Source organism: Schistocerca gregaria, chromosome 5 (genome assembly GCF_023897955.1).
Source record: "Schistocerca gregaria isolate iqSchGreg1 chromosome 5, iqSchGreg1.2, whole genome shotgun sequence".
Lineage (NCBI taxonomy): Eukaryota > Metazoa > Arthropoda > Insecta > Orthoptera > Acrididae > Schistocerca > Schistocerca gregaria.
This window is the reverse complement of record NC_064924.1, coordinates 292677643-292703517: the sequence shown is the minus strand read 5'-3', so window position 1 is coordinate 292703517 and position 25875 is coordinate 292677643. Positions and strand designations below refer to the sequence as shown.

The following is a 25875-nucleotide window of genomic DNA, read 5'->3' as shown; positions in this document are numbered from 1 at the left end:
GAGGGATGCAAGAGAACAATTTGAATGATGGGAACAGCCGCGGTGGAGCGGAAACTGAGCGCAAAGAGGAGCCTGAAAAGCGCCGCCAAATGATCCGGAAAACTGACGAGAACGCCGGAATTTAATGGCGTTATTTAAAACCGATGCGAGAGCCGCGAGAACGAATTTCAAATCTCTGGCGGGTGGGCTACATTAGACTGTATGGCTTCCAAACGCGGAAGGCACGTTCGACGCGCCAATGAAAACGTTATAAGTGATGGAAGTTGCCTTTATTGATTTCGATAGGAGGAAGTGAAAACGATTTATAAGAGCTGAGACACACCGTTAAACGATGACGCCAAATTTATAAGCTGGATCGCAAAGTGTAAAACACTGTACATGACTGTTATTTTCGTAGCTAATCGACCACGCTGAAACACAACCTACCTACAACTCATGAAATAGCAAATTTCACTTCTGTGGTGCCAAATTACACAACTGGCGATTAAAATTGCTACACCACGAAGATGACGTGCTACATAAGCGAAATTTATCCGACAGGAAGAAGATGCTGTGATATGCAAATGATTAGCTTTTCAGAGCATTCACACAAGGTTGGCACCGGGGGCGACACCTACAACGTGCTGACATGAGGAAAGTTTCCAACCGATTTCTTATACACAAACAGCAGTTGACCGGCGCCGGCCGGAGTGGCCGAGCGGTTCTAGGCGCTACATTCTGGAACCGAGCGACCGCTACGGTCGCAGGTTCGAATCCTGCCTTGGGCATGGATGTGTGTGATGTCCTTAGGTTAGTTAGGTTTAAGTAGTTCTAATTTCTAGGGGACTTATGACCTAAGCAGTTGAGTCCCATAGTGCTCAGAGCCATTTGAACCATTTGAGTTGACCGGCGTTGCCTGGTAAAACGTTGTTGTGATGCCTCGGAGAAATGCGTACCATGACCTTTCCGACTTTGATAAAGGTCGGATTGTAGCCTATCGCGATTGCGGTTTATTGTATCGCAACATTGATGCTCGCGTTGGTCGAGATCCAATGACTGTTAGCAAAATACGGAATCGGTGGGTTCAGGAGAGTAACACGGAATGCCGTGCTGGATCCCAACGGTCTCTTATCACTAGCAGTCGAGATGACAGGCATCTTATCCGCATGGCTGTAACGGATGGTGCAGCCACGTCTCTATCCCTGAGTCAACAGATGGTGACGTTTGCAAGAAAACAACCATCTGCACGAACAGTTCGATGACGCTTGCAGCAGCATGGACTATCAGTTCGGAGACCATGACTGCGGTTACCTTTGACGCTGCATCACAGACAGGAGCGCCTGCGATGGTGTTTTTGTCTGAATGGTGCGAAAATTGGCATTTTCCCCTAAAAAATGAAAAGTATGAGGTCATTCACATGAGTCCTAGAAGGAATCGGTTTAACTTCGGTAACACGACAAATCAATCAAATATAAAGGCCATAAATTCAACAAAGTACCTAGGAATTACAATTACGAACAACTTAAACTGGAAGGTTCAAATGATTCAAATGGCTCTGAGCACTATGGGAGTTAACTTCTCAGGTCATCAGTCCCCTAGAACTTAGAACTACTTAAACCTAGCTAACCTAAGGACATCACACACATCCATTCCCGATGCAGGATTCGATCCTGCGACCGCAGCAGTCGCGCGGTTCCAGATTGTAGCGCCGAGAACCGCTCGGCCACACCGGCCGGAATATTGGAAGGAACACATAGAAAATGTTGTGGGGAAGGCTAATCAAAGACTGCGTTTTACTGGCACATCCATTCCCGATGCAGGATTCGATCCTGCGACCGCAGCAGTCGCGCGGTTCCAGACTGTAGCGCCGAGAACCGCTCGGCCACACCGGCCGGAATATTGGAAGGAACACATAGAAAATGTTGTGGGGAAGGCTAATCAAAGACTGCGTTTTACTGGGAGGACACTTAGAAAATGTAGCAGATCTACCAAGGAGACTGCCTACACTACGCTTGTCCGTCCTCTTTTTAGACTACTGCTGCACGATGTGGGATGCTTACCAGACAGGGCTGACGGAGTACATGGAAAAATCGCGAAATATGGGAGAGAGTGTCACTGAAATGATGCAGGATTTGGGCTTGACATCATTAAAAGAAAGACGCTTTTCATTGCAACGGAATCGTCTCCGTTTGCCTCCGAAGGCAAAAAATATTTTGTTGACACCGACCTACATAGGGAGAAACTATCACTACGATAAAATAAGGGAAATCAGAGCTAGTACGGAAAGAAATAGGTGTTCGTACTTTCCCCGCGCTATACGAGATTGGAATAAAAGAGATTTGTGAAGGTGGTTCGATCAATCCTCTGCCAGGCACTTAAATGCGATTTGCAGACTGTCCATGTAGATGCAGATGTACTGATGTCGCTGATATAGAGTACTTCGCAGTAGGAGGCAGCACAATGCACTTAATATGAAAAACGTATGTTTTTGGGGGTGTCCGCATACTTTAGATCACATGCTGATATTAGCTTCACTATATCTAGCTACCGGTTGAGAAAGAACAATCTCTCGAAACGAGTAGCAGTACATAGAATGCGAAAAAGCAGCGCTGGTTGATCATGATTACAATAGATTTAATATTTGTCAGTTAAGATGTGCATTTGTTAATAAATATAGAATTTAAGTATAAAGTAAAAGTATATCTATGTAGCAGTGTCGGCTTGGAGTCCAAGCGGTAGGTACAGCTGCGTAGTCTGAAAGCGTGTTCTTCCTACGCACAAAACGCCCCTTTCCTCGCGCATATGTGAGAGACGTTTCGTATGCGTATTTGTCGAGTGTGGGTGAATATAATAGATGCGTGTATAGTGTAGTGTTGGGTTTGCGTTGTATGATGATGTTGAGAGGGAGAGGGTGAAACCCGGTGCCGGCATATAACCTACTACAAATGTGAGAGACGTATCGTATGCGTATTTGTCGAGTGTGGGTGAACATAATAGATGCGTGTATAGTGTAGTGTTGGGTTTGCGTTGTATGATGATGTTGAGAGGGAGAGGGTGAAACCCGGTGCCGGCATATGACCTACTACTCTCGGGCAGGACCGAGCGGTTCTAGGCGCTTCAGTCCGGAACAGCGCGACTGTTGCGGTCGCAGGTTCGAATCCTGCCTCGGGCATGGATGTGTGTGATATCGTTAGGTTAGTTAGGTTTAAGTAGTTCTAAGTTCTAGGGGACTGATGACTTCCAGTGTTAAGTCCCATAGTACTCAGAGCCATTAGAACCATTTTTGAACTTCCGTATTCAACGTACGAATCACCGTCGACAGTACCGCATGCCCTCGCTTCATGAGAAATTGAGGAAAGGTTTAAGAATTTAATCAAGGATACTGGCGCACAGTCTGGTGATCAGAAAGTTCCCGCCACCACCTCTCCTCCGCTTGCCGCTCAAATACTGGCAGTGAAAACTTCACCCACCACCACGACTCTAACTGGCATACCTCCGAGTCTAGTGAAAACCGTACAAGCGTGCGTCAACGATCTCGGCTAATGAAAGCAAAACTAGTTGCTGCTACTGAGATTTGAACGAGCGGCTTCATTAGTACTGGAATTTCGTGTTACGAACGCAGATAAGGCAATTGTGATCATTAGCTCGATATGTTTTGTACTTAGTACTGAGCCATTTATCAGCTCGTGAACCTACTATTGACAGAAGTCTCCACTCTATTGTATTTTTGCACGCTGTAGCCTAGCAACGAGCGATGGGTCTCCTAGAGTGCACGGCATTTCCCTCCGGCCCCAGTTAACAATCTACCGACAGGCGAAACCACAGTGGTGCCGTGCGCGAAATAGCGTTCAACGGCCGGCGACACCACAGTGGTGTCGTCTGCATAGTATCGCTCAGTGGCCGGCGACAGCACTTTAATATCTTTTGCATTCTGTTGGTGTTTTGTTTAGGTAACAATAAGTTACACACGCCAACAATTTTTTTGTTTTTATAAGTACTTGTGCCCTTTCATCGTGACAGACGAAAGAGACGATACGATTATTTACGATGAATGCGTGGGGCATAACTTGGAAGTTGCAACTACATCGCGTACGTCTCATCATGAACCGGTTGACAGACTTTCCAGGCACATAAATCAATACCAATTAATAGGCCTACGCATTTCCGAAACGATAAACGAAAACGAAGAAACTGCCATATATCTTCCAAAAACAAAAAAAAATAACAAACTTAGTGTGCAAGTCTTTTGGAGTTGCTTTAAATCTTGGAGACTGTTTTGCTGCATATCATATGAAAGAGAAATACTAAGTACCAAAGACAATGCAAATAAATAAATATATGATACAAACAACTTTTGTATGTATATCTTCGAAATTTCATGTAGGGAAACAGGGTTGAGAACTCATGAGAACTAACGATGAGATCATTAAAACGTAACAATTTATAATCTCTCGATAATGTCAAGAACATCCAGCGAATAGCTAAGTAATCCGAATTAGCGCTGCCGGCGCCAAGCGAGTAAATTTGTACGAGACGCGCGGACGGCAAACAGTTATGAACGCTGCGTACGCAATCTCGCGCTCAATATGTGTTCTTCGCTTAGTGGCTTTAAGGCTAGCTACTCGCAAAACTGTTAGCAACCGTGATTCAGATAGCTCGATGAAGACGAAGCAATGTTTTTCTTTCTGTTGTGTGTCAGCTTCCGCCAACTTAAGGCACAAGGATTCGATGCTCTCACATTCCGGGCCAGTTGGAGAAGACGAACTTGGTATACTGCATCTGAGGAGACCTTGGCCTGAACATGCTGTAGTCTGAAAGGTCCGGATGCGGTAACACTGATGGCAGCTTCGCTCAAAAGCTACCAGTTATTTTCTTCGTTCACTGCACCGTAAACGGGGCACACGAGTAAACTTAATCCTGCGATAAACGTTGAAAAACAAAGCGAACTAACTCCTTTCTTTCCGTGGTTTTTTCGGTTCAAGATAGACTTTAGATAACTTTTTAGTGTACCTTGCCAAAGTTCACTGCACCTTCGATGGAATTATCGCACTGTCTGACTCTGGTTGATTTTTTTAATTATTATTATAACCAGTAAATCACAGATATCAAATAACTTTAAGTTCATGATTACTTTAGAAATGAGTTAATGACGTTAATCGGGTAGGCGACAAAACTTTAGAAAACGTTTGAATTTATGTGTAAAGTGTGTTGAAAGTCTCTACCCGCTATCGTTATCAAACACTGGATGAGTTTATTCTAGACTATTTGCTCTCCGATTTAAAAAAAAAAAGGCTAGTTCTTCACGCGTCATATATCCTGAACTATATGTCGGACTGTGATATAATTTTACAGGTACGTTCAGTGCTGTATGTGGACACTGTCTGCAAAATGCGTTGCAAATACAGTTAATAGCACAGAAGCGATGAATTAAAATGTGTGGCCCGATGTGGCAGTTTTACTCCGTGAACAGCGAAAATTTAGTATGCGATGAACTTTTCTTTTTTTGGGGAGGGGGTGGGGGGAGGAGGGCGGAATCGGGCGGAGGAGGGGCGGGTCAGCTGGAAAAAAGTTTCGTAAAGGTTTCCAATTATGTCTAAAGTCTGTTGCAATTCACGAAGTGCTCTCATTCTGCAATAATGGATGAACATAAGAAAGCCTAGGCTTCCGCGACAATTGTCACAGTCAATCAAATTCTTCTGGGTCTGTGTCCGCAATGTCAGAGTGTGAAACTACCGACATTTCGGCCACGAATTGTTTTTTGCAGTTATCGAACTCTGATAGGCTACTGATGACGACGAGGAAGGGTAGTGTTAGAAGTCCTATAAAGGATGAGAGTTCGATAAAAGTCTCTCCTGCCAGTATATAAGAAGCAAACGTGGTAAATCAAATTTTTGTTGCCCTGGAAGCCTTTAGATAGGCAGCCTGTAACTATTTTCAGCTACAGCGCCCCGGGATAGTCATTTAATAACCTGGATGGTGTAGACGTACACAGAAGGTTTATGCGCTATTATGGTTGTGTTTTTGTTGTCATTAATTACTCTAAGAACCCATTCTACGGTACTTCATCTAAAGTTGTAGTTGGAATCACGAACAATGGTGGGCGAATTTAGTCTTGTTCTGCACACATACGTCACGCTTTCACCGGCAGACGAGCGTACTGTAGACTTCTGAGAGCGCTGCTGTGAATGCCTTAGCAAACACGAGCACTAAACGTGATAGTGGCGAGTTATTTAATTAATTTTTATTCCAATTGTTGCGAGTTGTCATCGCTAATGGTGGTGGAAAACGACAAATTCTACAGTAACAAGCGACAGGCATAATTTGCTGTAAACACGCTTTCTCCGAGCGCAAAACACAATATAGGCGCATACCGAAACTGTAACTTGAAACCGGCAACAATGCTGTCCCCGTCGATGCTTCCACCTGCACGAACGCCATCGTTGGTGGATCGGACTACAGTCCGTTTTGCGACTTCAGGATGTCAGATTGAATGTGTGTAATGTTAATAGTTTATTTATTTATTATTGTCAACTATTATGTATTTTTATTGGATATTTATTCAAAATTCTGGAAGTTTTTCTTGTATCTACGGCTAAGCTCTAGTAACCATGCCCTGCGTGTTAGCGTGGAATTATCTGTTTTAAATGGCTCTGAGCACGCTTAACTTTTTGTAGTGCTGTGGAGCATGTGATTCTAGTTCTCAAGTGCTTTTGTTAAGCCTGACGGCATTAAACTTCCCACATTGTACTCGTTTTCGTAAAGAGCAACGCTGACCTCAAGTCAAATAAAATAATTTCAGCGTTTTTCAGTAAATTATATATACAGCGATTTTTTTTTAGTTTTTTTGATTGGAGGAGGGGGGCGGGAGGGGAGAGGAGGAAACTGCATCGAACTAGTTTAGGTTGGTTGGTTGGTTGCTTGCTTGCTTGGGGAAGGAGACCAGACAGCGTGGTCATCGGTCTCATCGAATTAGGGAAGGATGGGGAAGGAAGTCGGCCGTGCCCTTTAAGAGGAACCATCCCGGCATTTGACTGAAGTGATTTAGGGAAATCACGGAAAACCTAAATCAGAATGACCGGAAGCGGGATTGAACCGTCGTCCTCCCGAATGCGAGTCCAGTGTCTAACCACTGCGCCACCTCGCTCGGTAACTATTTTAGGAAACTGACGTTTGAACTAGGGATAGGTATGATGTGAATGAACTAGTTCAAAATATGAAATATTCCCGGAAAGGAACTATTTGGAGCGATCTCTCTTTCAGTGAACTACTGTCCTTTTGCTTCTAGCTACGCATACTCACTAGAGGTTAGAATGCGCATTCACGAACATCCCCTCGATTGATACTGAAAACTTCCCATGCCCACGACCTAAGCGTCCATAGCTGTGAACACCTAACTGCATCTTACTGGAAGCCCGAAACCGTTCCGTCAGTTCACTTAGATAATTTAAGAGTCCAATTCCAACTGCGTAGCATCGGAAGACTAAAACCGTTCCATCAGTTCAGTTCAGTGTCCAGTATTGATCCTCCCGTCCCTTCACCCTGCGTGCACCCCACTTGTAACGTAATTGTTGTTAGGTTGCGAAAGTTTCATTGTATTTTACGCCTTATTTACCATGTCTCTAAATACTTCCTGCACATCTTTAGAACTAATTTGAGTTTTTGTTTTTTACAGTTCCTGACAGATAAGGAAAAGAACTAGGAAGCAGAACAATGCTCTTGGTGACAATGACAATAATTTAACCTTTAGTGGTCCCGCTGCTCAGGACGTTAGGACTAAAATTGAAAGCGCTTAGCCAACCTAACAAAAAGATTTATGCAATCTTCGATTTTGTTGGGACGAAAAATGTTCTTAGCAATATGCACACTGGGTTTGTTCCTAAAGCTCATTCAATTTTTGTAGGCAATAATGTTTTGCCCTCTAATTCACTTGTTTTCCTTAGTGCTCTTATTTATTGTAACTATGTAGTTCATTTGAATTAGTTCATCAAAATAATAGTTCAATAAGAACTACTATCTCAACGGGAATTGTTCCATATAAAGAACGACTTTCCTCAACTCTACTTTGAAGACTGATCCTCGGCTCCCCCAAACATAAAGAAAATTCAGCAACATACAGAAAATTCATAGCATCGACGTCTCTTTGTTGTGCAAAACTGAACTACCAGCCTCGATCGATAGGTGTTGCCCGTTAACCCTTAACCAGAATCGATATTTTGACAAACATAACTGGAATCTCGGGTCCAAATGGACCCTTGAATAAAAATTTAACATAATCCCCATAAAAGATATAATTCATATGTAAATATCTAATGATTGTAGTAAAATAAGTTTTTTAAACATAAATCAACTTTTATCGAGCAAAACTTTTTCATAGTATTATTTTTTAATCTTTAAGTCCTACGTCTCATATTTTACAAGAATTTTTAGTACCTTACTTTGGAATGCTACATGGTTACAAAAAAGGCTTAGATTAAAAATCTAGATATAGCATGGGATTTCTCATAACTTCCCCTTAACATAAATAGGGATTCTTTATGCCATCACTCAGAAACAAAAATAATGACCACGAAACATGGAAGTGTCCAAATGTTATCTACATCAGTACCTGAAGTAAGAATGGCACTTGGTACACAACACTTGGCACTTGGTACACAACACTTATTTTCTGCATGTCGGTTACAGATGAATTTAAGACATCGGTCACATTTTTGTGATAGTTTGCTGTCAGTTTTAGGACCACATCAATAACATCTTCCTCGTTTTCGTGAGCCACTTTGATTGCAAGCTGAATTTTCTAGTCGTAGGTCATTTTGTGGTTTATCAGCTGCCCCTAGAAAATTATCAATTCTACTGAAAATTAAGAATACTCCATCTTCCTTTCTGTGGTAAATGGCCTTATCAAATTAGGTCCACTGTCTTTTACGTAATGATTACGATACATACGTTTTCCACTATTTGATGCCTTCCATAATACGAATCCATTTGCACTCGCAATATTCAATATTGCTGAAAAAATTACACATGGCCATCGCTGAGTTCTTCTAGAGACTGAATAATTGGCGCATTTCTAGTCTAATGTATCAACACCACCTTTTGTTCTGTTATAAAATTAAGTTCTCTCAGGTTTTCCACTGTTTTCATTGACTGAATTGTCATGGTGCATTGATGAGATTACCACTACACTTCGATTCTTTTTTGGGACATAAGATGCCAATGTTTTATCCTTCACAAAACCAAATAACGTAGATCCTACTACCCGTCGTTTATTCGCTAAAAATTCTGGTGGTATTTCCCTTGCGCTTCGTTCCAACATAGGTCAAACCATTTTGAATCAGTTTGTCAACCAACTCCACAGAAGAGAACCAGTTACCAGCAACTACATATATATATATATTTTTTTTTTCAATTAAAGGTTCTGCAAGCTGCTGTACATTCTGTGTTGGAACTGAGAGTTGGCTTGTTTTATTAGTGATTGCTTTGCCCATATAGATAAAAGCATTGTATAAATAGTGTGTTTTAGCGTCGCAAAGGCACATAATCTTGATGCCATATTTAGCAGGCTTCGATTTCATATAAACGCTGAAAAAACATTTCCCTCTAAAAGGGCAAAGCATTTCATCAACTGCCAAATATCCTGAGCAGCTATAGTTTTTCTGACAGTTCTGAATGAAATTTCCAAATATCTCTGAGATGAGACCAACACGATCATTAGTTCTTCTTTCTTCCCTAGAATTCACATCATCAAGTCACAGAGCAGATAACAGGAACATAAATCGCTTTACCGACATCGTTGTTCTGAGTATATCTCGGCTAGTTCCAACAGTTGCCCATAAACTTTCTATATCTTCATGGCCAGATTTGAATACACCTGATAATAGCAACAACCCAAAAAATGCATTCATTTCCATAATACTCACATGGTTAGTGTAAGTAGCATTAGTTTTATACTTTTCTGAAGATTCTGTTATTTTCTGATTAGTGTGAGTGTAAATAATTTCGATCATTTCATCTGATATCAGCAACTGACATGATTCAATTGGTGACATGTTCCGTTTTTCACGAGCTGTACCGATGGGACCAGGCAGGTAAGTGATGATGTGGCTCCTGACTCTGGACCTAGCTGGTGGATGAGTAGACCACTTGAATCGATTTTTGCCACGAAAATATGCACCACTTGACAGCCAGCTATCTCTCTCTACTGAATCATCAGATGATGAATTACTTGAATCAGAAGAAATTTCTTGTTGTGTATTTTCATCGTCACTTATGTTCTCTTCATCACAAGGTTGAAAATCGCTTAAAGATGCTGTGCGTGAATAATTTTCCTCGCTGCATAGTGGCAATAAAGTGCCTGAAACACCACAAAATAAATCGGTATTCTCTGATTTCAGAAATACCGTATCTGGAATCGCTGGTCAAATTGGACCCAGCGATGGCACTTACCTCCACTTCTAGTAAATTTCAAGCAACGAGCTCCCGGCCCCTGGTGCACCTCACACTGTAGTGAGACTACACTGGCGCGCGAAACAGAAACTGCGCGCGTTTCCATTGTTAGACGGTTTTATTGTTGTCGGTGGGTCCAAAATGACCCACGATTCCGGTTAAGGGTTAACGCTTGTGTATTCTCATTTAGTTTCCTGCACGCACACCACCAGCGTAGCGAATTATTAGTATTGTACGATATTCCTTCTAAGCATTCGATTTGGTTTTCTTTTTACTGGATTCCGTCTCCACTATTACGAGTGGGGCTGTTCAATTAACAGTCACGGTTCTACTCTGCCCAGCTTACAGTGGGACAAATATGAGATGCCATTTGAGAATGAAAGTGAAAGAACTTACTTTTTCCAGCGTACTGCCTTGCAACCAACGGCAACCCGACGAAAGCGAAGTAGACGTCTTCCTCCGTCGAAAACGCTATCCCCAGTCGTATCTAGTAACTAACGATTGTAAAAGTGCAACATTAGTAATGCATCACCTTCGAGGTAAATTAAGGTACTAGTGTTCAATTTACACCTGCGCGGTACCGACAATGTCGTTGCACGTGACTCGCCGAGATCGAAAGCGTCGTGACGAGGCAATTAGCACAGGGGGCGCACGCCATCCGTCAGGCGGCACTCACCAGGCTGGTTCATTGGCGTGGGGGCCAGCGCGCCGGTCCAGATCTGGCGCAGCCCGGCGACGTAGTGGACCAATTATAGACTCCCACACTGAATTCTGTAAGGGCCCCCGCACACCGCAGTGTGCAAGGCCGGGAGACTTCAGCTGTCGCACCAGACCTAACCGACACTGCCTGCAATGCTGCTATTCCTGGCTGCAGAAATCGAACCGTGTTCACTTACCGCTAAACTACTCTCCGCCGAATTCCTGCAAGACGATCGCCTCTCTCTCTCTCTCTCTCTTGCGATCCTACATACGAGGGGCGTTTGAAAAGTCCGAGCAAAAATAAAAACTGCTTACATGTTCGGGGTAAACCTTCTTTATTTTTCGACATAGTCTCCTTTTAAACTTATACACTTCGTCCAACACAGTTCGAATTTGTTGATACCTTCCGAATAATAGGAATTGTCGGCGTGTGCAAAATAGCTATTTGTTGTTGCAATCACCTCCTCATTTGAATAAAATCCCTGTCCCGCCAACCATTTCTTCAAATTGGGAAACAAATAGTAGTCTTAGGGAGCCAAGTCTGGAGAATACGGGGGATGTGAAACGAGTTGGAATCCCTTTTTCATTAATTTTGCGACCACAACTGCTGACGTGTTTGCTGGTGCATTGTCGTGATGGAAAATGATTTTTTTGCGGTCCAATCGCCGGCGTTTTTCCTGCAGCTCGGTTTTCAAACGGTCCAGTAACGATGAACAATACGCACTTGAAATAGTTTTACCCTTTTCCATATAGTCGATGAGGATTATCCCTTCTGATCCCAGTGGAGATTCGAATCCTCCCTCGGGCATGGGTGTGTGTGTTTGTCCTTAGGATAATTTAGGTTAAGTAGTGTGTAAGCTTAGGGACTGATGACCTTAGCAGTTAAGTACCAAAGGTTTCACACACATTTGAACATTTTTTTTATTATCCCTAGCAAATCCCAAAAGTTAGTCGCCATAACCTTTTTTTTGGTGCAGATTCTCTCCTGTTAACCCATTGTTTAGATTGTTCTTTGTTCTTAGGAGTATAGTAATGTATCTATGTTTCATCCGTAGTACCGAAACGACGCTTAAGGTCCTGCAGTTTTTCCTGAACAGTTGCAAACCACCCTTCACACGATTCCGTTTTTGGTCAAGCCTGAGCAATCGCAGAACCCATCTTGCTGATAGCTTTCTCATGTGTAAATGTTTATGCAAAATATTATGTTCCCGTTCATTCGAGATGCCCACAGCACTAGCAATCTCAAGCATCTTAACTCTTCTGGCATCCATCACCATATCATAGATTTTATCAATGACTTCTGGAGTAACCTCCACAGAGCGTCCGGAACGTTCAGCATTACTTGCGGCCATATGGCCACTCCGAAAATTCTGAAACCACTTATAAACTGTTCTGATCTGAGGTGCAGAGTCACCGTAATGTTTAGCAATCTTCTCTTTAGTCTCCTGAGGCGTTTTGTCTTTCATTAAGCAATGTTTAATCACCACACGAAATTCTTTTTCCTCCATTTTCTGACAATCACTCGACTTCCTTGATTCACATGAATGCCAAACACAAAGAAATAGACCAATATGGCTGAAACTTGGTGTGCATTCTTTCCAAAGAAGCTACTAACTAAACACGACCTTGATACGCGCCGGTGGTACCATTTCCCGGACTTTGCACGGACTTTCCAAGCGCCCCTCGCACATGGTGTTCACAACGAAAAGTGTTGCAAATTCATGCTGGTCAAAATTAGAAAACAAGTTCCTATTCTTGCAAGTCCGAAAACCTACTGAGATATGGTTCAATCCGTCTTCTCATTTGCGGTTGTAGGTTACATAGAAGTAGCAACTGTAGGCAGCGCTGCATTGCGTTATTACGAACAGGGCCGGTTTCAAAACATTTCTCCACTCAAGCCACATATTTGAAGCACCCTCCCCCTCGACATCAGTTATCTTTTCATGGGCTCCTGGCAGTATCTGTAAGAGTAAACCTAGTGAACGAGTGAATGTGTTGTTTTTAGGATACCATACCCCAATCTGTAAAAACTGACCTCTTATATGATCACTTTGTGGTCAGTGTATCTGTCAGATGGTTAAGAACCCTTTTTCATAGGAACGGATGGAAGTATCACACATTTATGTCACACGTAAAGGTCTATAGTCAACTTCTAAGTCAGTGCAGTCAAAAGATACAATGGCCATTTATGTCACATTTCGATATTCGCAAACTTACTCATAAAAACCAATAACGTACTTCCTGTCGAACTAGAATCATGAAATTTGTCAAGAAGAAAAGTTTCACGGTAAAAGTAAAGAGAAACAAATCGGAAAAATGTTTTCTGGGGCCTCTCTCAACTAGGTGCCAAAAGTGGCCGATTGTCCCTTAAATCAACCCTGATCACACATTCTGACACCTTCATCAGCCCTCCGAGCACTGAATCACGCACTCTTTCAAATACATGCTTGGGACATGCGCATGAACGCACCTGTAAACTCAGCACATGGTTGATGTGGTACAACATCATCATTATCTTCCCTTCCAGCAATACGCATTTTTTCTTTTGACTCTTACCGTACACATCGCTTCCTCGGTCTTCCTTGACTTCTTTTCCAAGTGGCTTAAATCTTCTTATTTAGAGTGGTGATCTTTCTCCACTCATTCTTTCGAGAATTCCAATTTCTTCTATTTTCTTGTACTTTGTGGAGTATGTTAAATATATTCAGCTTTTCCTTAATTTCCGAATTTCTAAGTCTGTCGGCTCATGAGCATCCCTTTACTGCTCTTAAAAACCCCATCTCCGTTGCTTGTATGCGACTTTCATTCACCAATGCCTTTAAATGTTTCCACAGCCCGAAAGCCAATAGAATTAGATCCGGTGGGCGGGGCGTCAATGATACCGGATCTCCTAGATCAATCCATCGCCCATGAAACGCGGTGAGGTATTGTCGCACGATGCGAAGAACACTATGTGGTGCTTCGTCAGCCACAAACCACAGCAGTTTTCTTTTTGCATTGACAGCGTTCAGCAGTAGCACTTGTAATTCGTCGCTCAAAAATCGGTGACACACAGTGAAAGGTTTCTATACTATCAGAAGTGTGTGTTCCATTTGTTACATTTGCCTCAGCAAGGACCTTTGGATATCTAACCACATGGGTGATGTGTAACTCTTTGGTTAGCAGAAGCTGCGTTAGGAACAGATGACGTCACTGTCGTTCTGCTGCGAGCAGGTTATAGGTGGTCGGAAATTGAGCAGCACAGAGGGCGGACATAGCGCTCACAAGATGTTTTTTTATGCTTTTTGGTGTGACTTATTTTGGAATGAGGTAATATGGGTAAAGCTTTTTTTTATTTTATTTGCTGCTTAAGTATCAATATTAATTCCGCAAACTATTAGATAATGTAAGGACGAAATTCCGAACAATAATTTTTATCTGTGTATCCATTTCAAAATTATCATGTGTTTAGAGCTCTGATTCTTCACCCTCCCCTATCGGTTAATAGTATGCAGAGAAATTTTATGTAACTTAAATATTGACTGTTTTTCAGACGCCATGTGAATCAGCCTCATTGTGGAAATGCCCGAGGATGAACATAGTTCTCCAGTCATGTGATTCAAACTGCTTGTGTTTAAATATTGCAAAACAATTTCATGTCGAAACAACCTTTTCACTTACGATTAGTTCGTTAAGCTTTCCTCCCTCTGTCTGGAGTCAACAAACATTGCTGCATGCCTTGTACCATCACGCGACAGCTAGTTGCGTTCTTCGCAACAGATTAGTCCTTACTGACAACCAGCTACAGTAAATCAAGCAGCCGCTCATTTCTTTCAGGGACACGCAGCTAAGAGTTTTGTTTCATTCATTAAAGCAGAGTAGAGCAGAGCAACGTTTTCCATTGCGCAGGTAAGAATCTACTGTGTGAACAAGACGAACTTTGTAAGGAAAAATTAGGGAACAGTGAGCATCTTGTATACTTTTCGTACAGCCAGCAAGTTGCATTTTCTAACAGCATAGAGATTTAACACGCCTCAGTTGTCCATGGTAATCTTTTTTATGTTTGATGAGGCAGTTATTCAGGTAATCTTTGTATTCAGTTATTAATGATTTACAGTTTGTCAAATTTAGTATGGAGTAATTATATCGCACATACTTGAGGATTTTAAAATAGTTAACGTTTACATTCAAAAGCAATACAGCTACGATCCTGATGCACGACCTCCATGACGGCTTGAGGACTGGGATTTCCCTCACCAGTATATTGTGAATCATCCTCATTTGTACCACCTAATGCTACACATTACTCATCACAAGCAAAAGGTTCATATCTCAACAGGCTTCTGGACATATAAACGTGCCGGCCGTTGTGGATGAGCGATTCTAGGCGCTTCAATCTGGGACTGCTCGACCGCTACGGTCGCAGGTTTGAATCCTGCCTCGGGCATGGATGTGTGTGATGTCCTTAGGTTAGTTAGGTTTAACTAGTTCTAAGTTCTAGGGGACTGATGACCTCAGATGTCAAGTCCCATAGTGCTCAGAGCCATTTGAACATATAAATGTAGGAAATGATCTTCTGGGTTTGACTAATACTACCTCCTGCACGAATATGTGACACTTCCTTCTAACACTTTGCATAAAAGACCTAGTGCGCGATGCTCTTACATGTAGAGCAGTCGCAACACTGGAAAACTATAGCGAGACGCAGGATCGCTAGCAGGGCATCGGCGCTTGGAGTCGACCCACAATATAAATAAATGCTACGTATTGGTGATAAAAAGGCGGATAGAGGCACTACTGTACGATTACTTGGTGAACAGTCACGGGAAACTATCACATCCATGAAGTATCTGGCAGCTTATAATACGTGCAGAGCGATTTCAATTGGACGACCACGCAAAACCAATCGTAGCAAAGGCAGATGCCACATTGAGAGTCACTCCAAGAAACTTCTAAAAGTGTTGTCTACATACGAAGGAAGTAGCTTACAAGCCTAAAGCTTTGCTCCTCAGCTACAAGTTACAGGATAAAAGATGGCTCCAGCCTTCAAAATGCATTCCACAAAAACGAAATATTGACGCAGATATAGGTATATTATGCCAATTCAAGGTGAGGTGAGTGAAAATCCGAAAGGCGCCTCGGCATAAATTAAGTCATAAGTGGCTGGTTATTGTGTTTCCCAAAGTAATGTAATCCTCGGTCATCACGGAGCTACACCATTTTTGTCACGGATAGATTGATGTTTTCATTTATTTCTCTTGAACCATAATTTCTAAATTTGGTTCAAATGCCTCTGAGCACTATGAGACTTAATTGCTGTGGTCATCAATCCCCTAGAACTTACAACTACTTAAACCTAACTAACCTAAGGACATCACACACATCCATGCCCGAGGCAGGATTCGACCCTGCGTTTCTAAATTTCTCTTTAATCTACTTTACTCCTTGCTTGCCTACAAAAGGTAGTATGACGTCGAAAATAAAGTAATCAATTTAGGTTTGTTTCCACGTACTAACACTAATCACGCAATGCAAACTGACAGTCATCGCTTTGGCTGATGGAAGCGACTGGAAATGGGAAATACCTCTGCGGTCGCGGATGTCAGCCAGTGATGCGAATGTCAGCTTGGATTGCGCGATTAGTAACCGTTGAAATCCAGCACCGTAGCACGTCGCTAGATGAGACAAAAATGTGGCGCAGACCTTTGAAACTCGATTACAGTGCATTAACTCCTGTTCTACATTTCGACAACAAAGTTGGAACGAAGTGTGCTGAGTTGTTGGAAACGTGCGCAACAATGCACTGTTATATCAGGCGATGGTTAGGTGGCGCATACGCTTCCACTGTGGTCAAACAAGACTACATAACGAAGAACCAACTGGCTGGCCCTCTGTCCGTGAAGAACCAGGACAGGCAAGAAGAGAGCTCGGTGCTGATCGACTATTGGCGCGATAGTGGAAAAAGTGAATACAGACGTGGCTCAGTTTCAACAAAAATGAAATGATCGTATGGCATTGTTGGCCGGAAGGCCACATGCGGGGAAGTTCGGCCGCAAGTCCTCTTTTGTTGACGCCACTTCGGCGACTTGCGGGTCAATGATGATGAATGACACACAACAACCAGTCATCACGGGGCAGATAAAATCCATGACCCCCGCAGGGAATCGAACCCAGCCCGTCCGCGAGAAGCGAGAATGCTCCCACAAGACCACGAGCTGCAGCTTACACCACATGAACATGACTTCGTCACCCGTCACGTGACTGCTGACACGTATTCATGAAGCCGACTGAACCGCGCCAGCAGAGGAAATGTTGCAGGTATGTCAGTTCAATCCATATGAGCTCTTTAGCCATCTGATCACCACGCACGAGTGCTAGGTGTATGACTGTGACCGCGGAGTCTAATGAGCAAAGCAAACAGTGGGAACACATCCAGCCGCTATGTTTAGATCTGTAGTTAAGCTGTCTAGGTTGTATAAAAGCCCTACAGCAGGTGAAGAATGACTTCATTGATAACAAAGCACGTATGACGCGTTTCGGAATTATTCCCATCTACAGAAATCCAAGTGCACAGGCCGCACAAAGACAAGAGTTACCAGTTATGCACGTGACTACTCCATGTTACGAACACAACTGGTAACGGCTCTTGTCCTTGTGCTACCTTCAAAATATGATACACTCAAACCCCTCTACAAGACCTAAAGGTCTGTAACGGAAATTTTCGAACATTCTGTGTATGGTGGAAAGTAATGGTACAGTAAGGCTCCATTTGGGTACGCCCGAAGTTACTTTTCCGTCTGAAGATTTCTCTCCGTTTAGAATGGCATCGGTCTAAGGCGGAGCAATCATGGACTGTACGGCTGGTCCTCGCGGAGGTTCGAGTCCTCCCTCGGGCATGGGTGTGTGTGTTTGTCCTTAGTATAATTTGGGTTAAGTAGTGTGTAAGCTTAGGGACAGATGACCTTTGCAGTTAAGTCCCATAAGATTTCACAGACGCACACACAGGATGGCATGCTGTAGCCTGTTGGCTAGGAACTCTTCTGTCCAACTACACAATTTGTCTGACATCCGCTGAGCTAGTACTTCATCATTCGGCGGCAGTGCGGACCTGTACCGAAAACCCTCTGGAATGCATTCGTTGGCATCTGCTGCTTTCTGCGTTTTGTGAAAGAACAGGTCGAATATGTTTCACACGATAATTGTTTTCGGAACACTTGGTGAATCCAAAATACCCATTCCTACAACGAAGGTCTCCGACAAATGTTCCTTTGGTGGGTCTCGTTGGGAAAAATGTGTCGCACTCAGGGATGAGTAAGTAGAGAAGAACTATGAATAACAATAACAACACTCAATAATCATTCAAATTATTATAAAAATTATAACAATTAAAAAGTCGAGAGAGATGAGGTTTTTCCAAAAGCTGCATAGCCATATGAAGGTGCTTTATTCCCAGTTATCGGTTTCACGCCAGCATAGACGCATCTTCTGGTTTGTCTGTCAAGAGTACAAATCATTTGTGAACTTTTTAAAATGGTAGAAATACAGAACCATGGTGTTGTCTGGCACTAAAAAAAATAATAAAAGGCGAGCACTCACAATTTCCATAATGTAGATAGACAATTGCGGATTCCCAGCTTTCGAGAAGTTATCCTCGTCAGGAGCCAAACCAAAATAGTGGGTCCTCATAGTAAAACTGAGTACACCCAAATATGCCTGTCAAAATGTACTAAGCATGACTGTTGAATGAGCGAGACGCAGAAACAAAAACTAGGGGAAAACTATTTATGATCGGAACTACAGCGAAAGGGGATAAAATGCTTAAAAATTAATTACATCTAGGGAAAGGACTGTAAGTACACGGCAAATAACCGCGCGACCGATACTGTCGCAGGTTCGAATCGTGACTGGGTGTGTGTGATGTCCTTAGGTTAGTTAGGTTCAAGTAGTTCTAAGTTCTAGGGGACTAATGACCTATGATGTCAAGTCCCATAGTGCTCAGAGCCATTTGAACCATTTTGAACACGGCAAATATCATTAAAAAAATAAAACTCTAGTATGGAAACAAAACGTCGAGAATGGAAGAGAGATGAAAAATAGCTTACCGGATAATACCCCGCAGACACCGGTCTTATACATCAATGAAGTCTAACTTGCATGTAATGCGCGCATTTCCCCGGTACTGCTAACAAGCCGATGTGGTGTAAGCAGAAAACAAAGGAAACGAAAGAGCAGCTGCAAGGAGGAAATAGTAACTAGGAAAACGATCGAAGGCTGGGAGACGCATAACATAACTTTAAAAATCCGTAGTTTATTGTAGGTGTAAAACGAAACATAATCTGCTTTACATCAGTACCTCAATATTATAAAATTACCGAAGGAGTTGTGTTTGAGTATTATGCAGTTGCCAAATTAACATGCGGCTCGCTTTAATGCCTCCATGATTATTTCTTCCAAAACAGTTCAAACATTTCTTTTAGATAGGCTGGGATAGCTGATATGAGGCCAGCGAGGTTTAAGTGTTCTTTAAACTGTATATCAAAACTGCTGCCAGTCTGACATAAATTTATGGCGCAGTCATTGCAGACAATCTCCTGAAATCCAGAGCCTGTATGTTTATTGCATTCTGCCTTTGCACTATGCTTGTATCTACTACCGACATTCTTCGGAATAAAGAATGCTGGACGGATATTTTTCTTTTTTAACTTTCTGCCAACGTATTCCGATACATTATCGAAATACGGTACTTGTGATAACTTGGCCTGGCGCTATTTTGATCCTACAGAATTAACGTTGTGGCCCAACCAATAGTTCCCCTCCCCAGAAAGTTGTTTGTGAAGGATTGAGACAATCACCATTTTTTTATTTTTTTCGGCATGATAATTACGACTGTATAGCTTCTCCTCGTTCGCATTGAATGACATGTGGGGTGAGCTACAGTCCTGTCCCTACTCGCTTCTCAACAACTGCCCCTTTCAGAGTCGACTCGTAGCGTGACGTACAGATAATTTATGTAAAAGCTGTCGTGGCGTTCGGGAAGACGCTGTGCACGGGACTGCGGAAGTAAATTATGTTGGAAGTTCGAAACAAAGTTGGCAGAACACAAGTTGGCAGAACTGTTTTTCATAAATAGGCGATTGATTCGTTTTAACGCTGCGTAACATTTAACTGCTACGTTCAGATGGTGAAAGCTATTGAATGCGATGTGTAGTGTTGATACGGTCAATTAGTTTTTAATTTACGGCGCTTTCAACCAACGAAAGAATTTTTCTTCTTGAACAGTCTCAACAAGGCGATAAAAGTAATAGATTTAATGCAGCAGACATTTTCTGGACAATTCCCGGAAACAGCTGTACCTCATTGTAATACAGTTCGCCCACTTACTGAGGAATTTCGAGAGACAGGCTCAGTACTAGGCGCTGAACGAACTGGAAACTCACCTAAACTAAACGAACAGTTGTTATTGGATATTTCTTACACTATGCAACAGAGCCCAGCAAAAGCACTGCGCAGGTTGGCGCAAGAAAAAAATATCGGGCCTGCAACAGCGCATAAAGCGTAAGGCAGTCACTGAAATTGTTCCCGTATAAAACGAAAGCTGTGAATGAATTAAAATACGATTCACATAAAGCGAATCGGTTACCACAAAAAGGTTCACATATTTTTTATTGAGAGGCATACCACTGATATTATTGATGGCATCTACACTACTATATAAAGATAAGTCGTTGTTTAACGTTGTTACCAAAAATCTTGAAAAATCTTCATCGTCTTACACCAAATTTTTACGCTATAAACTAATGAATATTCAGCCAGACATGAACTACATGCAAGGTGTATATAAAGTCCTCGAACACTTTCAATTATTTATTGCACAAGAACCAAACATTGTACAGATATCATACTTATGTCATTTCGAAGAGGAACCATGAAAATTTTTTTCATGTATACCGCCATAAAAACTCTGAGGTTTACCGATGACATTGTAATTCTGTCAGAGACAGCAAAGGACTTGGAAGAGCAGTTGAATGGAATGGGCAGTGTCTTGAAAGGAGGATATAAGATGAACATCAACAAAAGCAAAACGAGGATAATGGAATGTAGTCCAATTAAGTCGGGTGATGCTGAGGGAATTCGATTAGGAAATGAGACACTTAAAGTAGTAAAGGAGTTTTGCTATTTGGGGAGCAAAATAACTGATGATGGTCGAAGTAGAGAGGATAAAATGTAGACTGGCAATGGCAAGGAAAACGTTGCTGAAGAAGAGAAATTTCTTACCACCAAGTATAGATTTAAGTGTCAGGAAGTCATTTCTGAAAGTATTTGTATGGAGTGTAGCCATGTATGGAAGTGAAACATGGACGGTAAATAGTTTGGACAAGAAGAGAATAGAAGCTTTCGAAATGTGGTGCTACAGAAGAATGCTGAAGATTAGATGGGTAGATCACATAACTAATGAGGAAGTATTGAATAGGATTGGGAAGAAGAGAAGTTTGTGGCACAACTTGACCAGAAGAAGGGATCGGTTGGTAGGACATGTTCTGAGGCATCAAGGGATCACCAATTTGGTATTGGAGGGCAGCGTGGAGGGTAAAAATCGTAGAGGGAGACCAAGAGATGAATACACTAAGCATTTTCAGAAGGATGTAGGATGCAGTAGGTACTGGGAGATGAAGAAGCTTGCACAGGATAGAGTAGCATGGAGAGCTGGGCTCGCACTCCCTGCTGCTAAGAAAGTGATTGCTTTTGCTGCTATGACTTGCAATCACGACTGCGGGAAACGCCGCTATCTCATTAGGGGTGCTACGGCAGACACCCTCTCGAGCACCCCGAAGACTTCTTGAGCCCTCGGCTGTGATGGTTTCCAGGCTGTCTAAAGAACTGTCGCGTGTGCATTCGCGGACGGGAGAGAGGCTGAGGTAATTTCGAGTGAACGGGGATGGACTCCTCACGTCCGCCGTTTCCGTAGTGTAGCGGTTATCACGTCTGCTTCACACGCAGAAGGTCCCCGGTTCGATCCCGGGCGGGAACAGTATTTTCCTGCCTATGTCGTATTGTACTCCAGTGAGCCACGACATGTGAGGATCTGCTGCATGTACCTTTGTTATGGGACGGATATGGCAACAATTCGATTACCGTATTGACGTCTGCAGGGTCACTCATGGTTCGCATATCGAACGGTAAAAAAAAACTTTCAGAGTTTCTCTTCAAAATGCAATATGTATGACTCATGTACAATGTTTAGTTCTTGTGCAATAAATAACTGAAAGTGTTCCCGGACTTCATGTACACCCTGTATTTCTGTAATCAGTAATGTCTGTTAAGACAGACTGCTTCAAAGAAAATGGAAATGGTGTGCTGTGAAAACCTGTGTTTCGTTTTCTCCCCCGCAGTCAGTTTTCAATACGATAGCAGAGGATTTAAACCGTTAGACAAATTGTTTCTTCCATATATATCTGGAAGAAAACACCTTACGACAGTCATAGGAGTAGTCCAGAATGAAGCGAAATCCCAGGGCGATCGCGTCACTCTGGAATACATAATGGATCGACACAAGTATGAATCTATGCTTCCGGACAATGTCCAGTCCTACGATACTTGTATACTCAACGATGTGCTGTTTTGTTTTCCTCGTTGCTTTCGGTTTTAACAGAAAACAGGACACCTGTATTTACGGTACATCGGCCTATGATTAGAATGAACACCGCCTAAGTTAAACGTCTACGTGCTTGTCACGGGCCGGGAGCAGAGAGAGAGGGGGGGGCAGAGAGAGATAACAGCTGGCGGCCAGAGTGGCCGAGCGGTTCTAGGCGCTACAGTCTGGAACCCGCGCGACCGCTACGATCGCAAGTTCGAATCCTTCCTCGGGCATGGATGTGTGTAATGTCCTTAGATTAGTTAGGTTTAAGTAGTTCTAAGTTCTTGGGGACTGATGACCTCAGAAGTTAAGTCCCATTGTGCTCAGAGCCATTTGAAGCATTTAATAACAGCTAAATAGTAATGCGAAAACGGAGCAATTTACGTGACGTCCAAAAGGGCGTGATCATTCGCTTTAAGGCCGGGGTTGGAACAATTTCCGAAACAGCTAAACTTTTAAACTGTTCGCGTGCCACCGTGGTTAAAATATCTCGTGCGTGACAAAATGACACTATCCAAAAGCGGCGCCGAGGCCACTATGGTACATCACAAGCGATATATGACATGGGTGAATGACAGCTACGGGAATGTGTACGTGCGAATGGACGTCCAACAGTTGAGCTAATAACCGCCCAGATGAGCCAAGGGGCTACCAGAAGTGTCTCCTCAACAACCGTTCAAATGTACGTTGCTGCTTATGGGCCTCAACAGCACGCAATTTGTTCATGCACCAACGCCGACTGGTGTTTGACGGCAAAGAAGGATGGAATTTGCACACCAATTTCGCAACTGGACGTCTACTACGACAGATGGCCATTTCATATCGATCAAGTTTTATGCTCCGTTCGGCGGATGGCTGGTGGCGTGTTCAGCGTCAAACGTCTTGAAGCAAACACCTTACGACAGTCATAGGAGTAGTCCAGAATGAAGAGAATTCCCTGGGCGATCGCTTCAGTCTAGAATGCATAATGGATAGACACTAGTATGAATCTATGCTTGCGGACCAGGTCCAGCGCTACATGCAGTTTTTCTCAGCACAATGGAATCTACCACCAGAACAATGCAACAAGTGAAATAACTCGCAGTGTACAAGTGTAGTTAGAGTCTGCCTTTCTCCCCAGACCACCAAACTCCCCTTTAAACCTAATCTAGAATCTGCGGGACTATCTCGATCGGGCTTTTTCCGCCGTGGATTCTCAGCCGAGAAACTGGCCACTTCCCTGCCGTTACCTTCCAGAACCTCACCGATTCTCTTCCTGGACGCCTCGCAGCGGGTCGCTCGGCATAAAGTGGTTACTGAGACTTTTGACAGGTGGTCACATTCGTGTGACTGGTGAATGCATAAAGATGAAGTCTGATACCATTTCTCTGGTCGTGTTAACAGTCAAAATATGCGATTATGGTCAAAGGAAGATCCCCGCAAGAAGATCAGAAAATTGGATAGAATTAACTACTCGTGGTTTCAATAGGATGGCGGCATTGCTCGCACAGAAAATATGGTTCAAATGGCTCTGAGGAAGATCCCCGCAAGAAGATCAGAAAATTGGATAGAATTAACTACTCGTGGTTTCATTAGGATGGCGGCATTGCTCGCACAGAAAATATGGTTCAAATGGCTCTGAGCACTATGGGACTTAACTTCTGAGGTCATCAGTCCCCTAGACTTAGAACTACTTAAACCTAACTAACCTAAGGACATCACACACATCCATGCCCGAGGCAGGATTCGAACCTGCGACCGTAGCGGTCGCGCGGTTCCAGACTGAAGCGCCTAGAACCGCGCGGCCACTCCGGCCGGCGCTCGCACAGATGACAACAATATTCACCTCGAAAACCCTAGAGCCCCCTCGTCCGATAGACCTCCAACAGGCAGCAAAATTTTTAGACTATGGCCATCTCCCAGGCAGGCTTTGTGACTTCAAAACTCAAATAACTGGGAACATGAAAGGCTTATCACAATCAGGTCTTAAGTGTTTTCCAATAAAATTAAGCTGGTTCAGACTTGTATAGTCGCCCGTGAATGTCATTTCCAACACATATAACTGCATAGCAACTTTCCAAACACCCTTATATGAGGGAAGCGAATACAGTTTTCGTGTACGCCAATGACAGAAGGAAGCAAGCGCGGCGGGATTTGATTCCGCGGCACCAGTAACAGCAAAGGCAGAGGAGGCCCGCGAGAAGTGGCAGAGGTCGCGGAGCGCCGAGGCGAGAGAACAATAGCGGCCATCGACCGACCTGATCGCTGCTTCCGTGGCCTCCCCCACACCACCACTGCTACACCGTACAGGCTGCTCCCAGCACTGACCACTCCGCACTGCGCTGCATAGCGATAGGCCTGCACCAAACCCTCACCTCTCAGCAGTTCCGTGTGTGTGTGTGTGTGTGTGTGTGATAGAGAGAGAGAGTTTCGGGCTGATAGGGTAGTATAGTTGAGGAGAGAGGTGCTCATACACGAGGGCTGGCCATGGCGTGCCGTGTGTGTGTGATAGAGAGAGAGAGTTTCGGGCTGATAGGGTAGTATAGTTGAGGAGAGAGGTGCTCATACACGAGGGCTGGCCATGGCGTGCCGTGTGTGTGTGATAGAGAGAGAGAGTTTCGGGCTGATAGGGTAGTATAGTTGAGGAGAGAGGTGCTCATACACGAGGGCTGGCCATGGCGTGCCGTGTGTGTGTGATAGAGAGAGAGAGTTTCGGGCTGATAGGGTAGTATAGTTGAGGAGAGAGGTGCTCATACACGAGGGCTGGCCATGGCGTGCCGTGTGTGTGTGATAGAGAGAGAGAGTTTCGGGCTGATAGGGTAGTATAGTTGAGGAGAGAGGTGCTCATACACGAGGGCTGGCCATGGCGTGCCGTGTGTGTGTGATAGAGAGAGAGAGTTTCGGGCTGATAGGGTAGTATAGTTGAGGAGAGAGGTGCTCATACACGAGGGCTGGCCATGGCGTGCCGTGTGTGTGTGATAGAGAGAGAGAGTTTCGGGCTGATAGGGTAGTATAGTTGAGGAGAGAGGTGCTCATACACGAGGGCTGGCCATGGCGTGCCGTGTGTGTGTGATAGAGAGAGAGAGTTTCGGGCTGATAGGGTAATATAGTTGAGGAGAGAGGTGCTCATACACGAGGGCTGGCCATGGCGTGCCGTGTGT

General features: G+C 43.5%; 1 protein-coding gene and 1 non-coding gene across 14 annotated transcripts in view; one reads left to right on the top strand and one right to left on the bottom strand.

Annotated features, from left to right (window-relative positions):
• The window catches only part of LOC126271885 (dystroglycan 1), a 960129-nt gene that overhangs the window by 408473 nt on the left and 525781 nt on the right, over positions 1-25875 (bottom strand). The gene's annotated exons all lie outside the window — the stretch shown is intronic.
• Positions 22057-22129, top strand: Trnav-cac (transfer RNA valine (anticodon CAC)). The gene has a single exon. It is a non-coding gene; the product is annotated as a tRNA-Val (tRNA).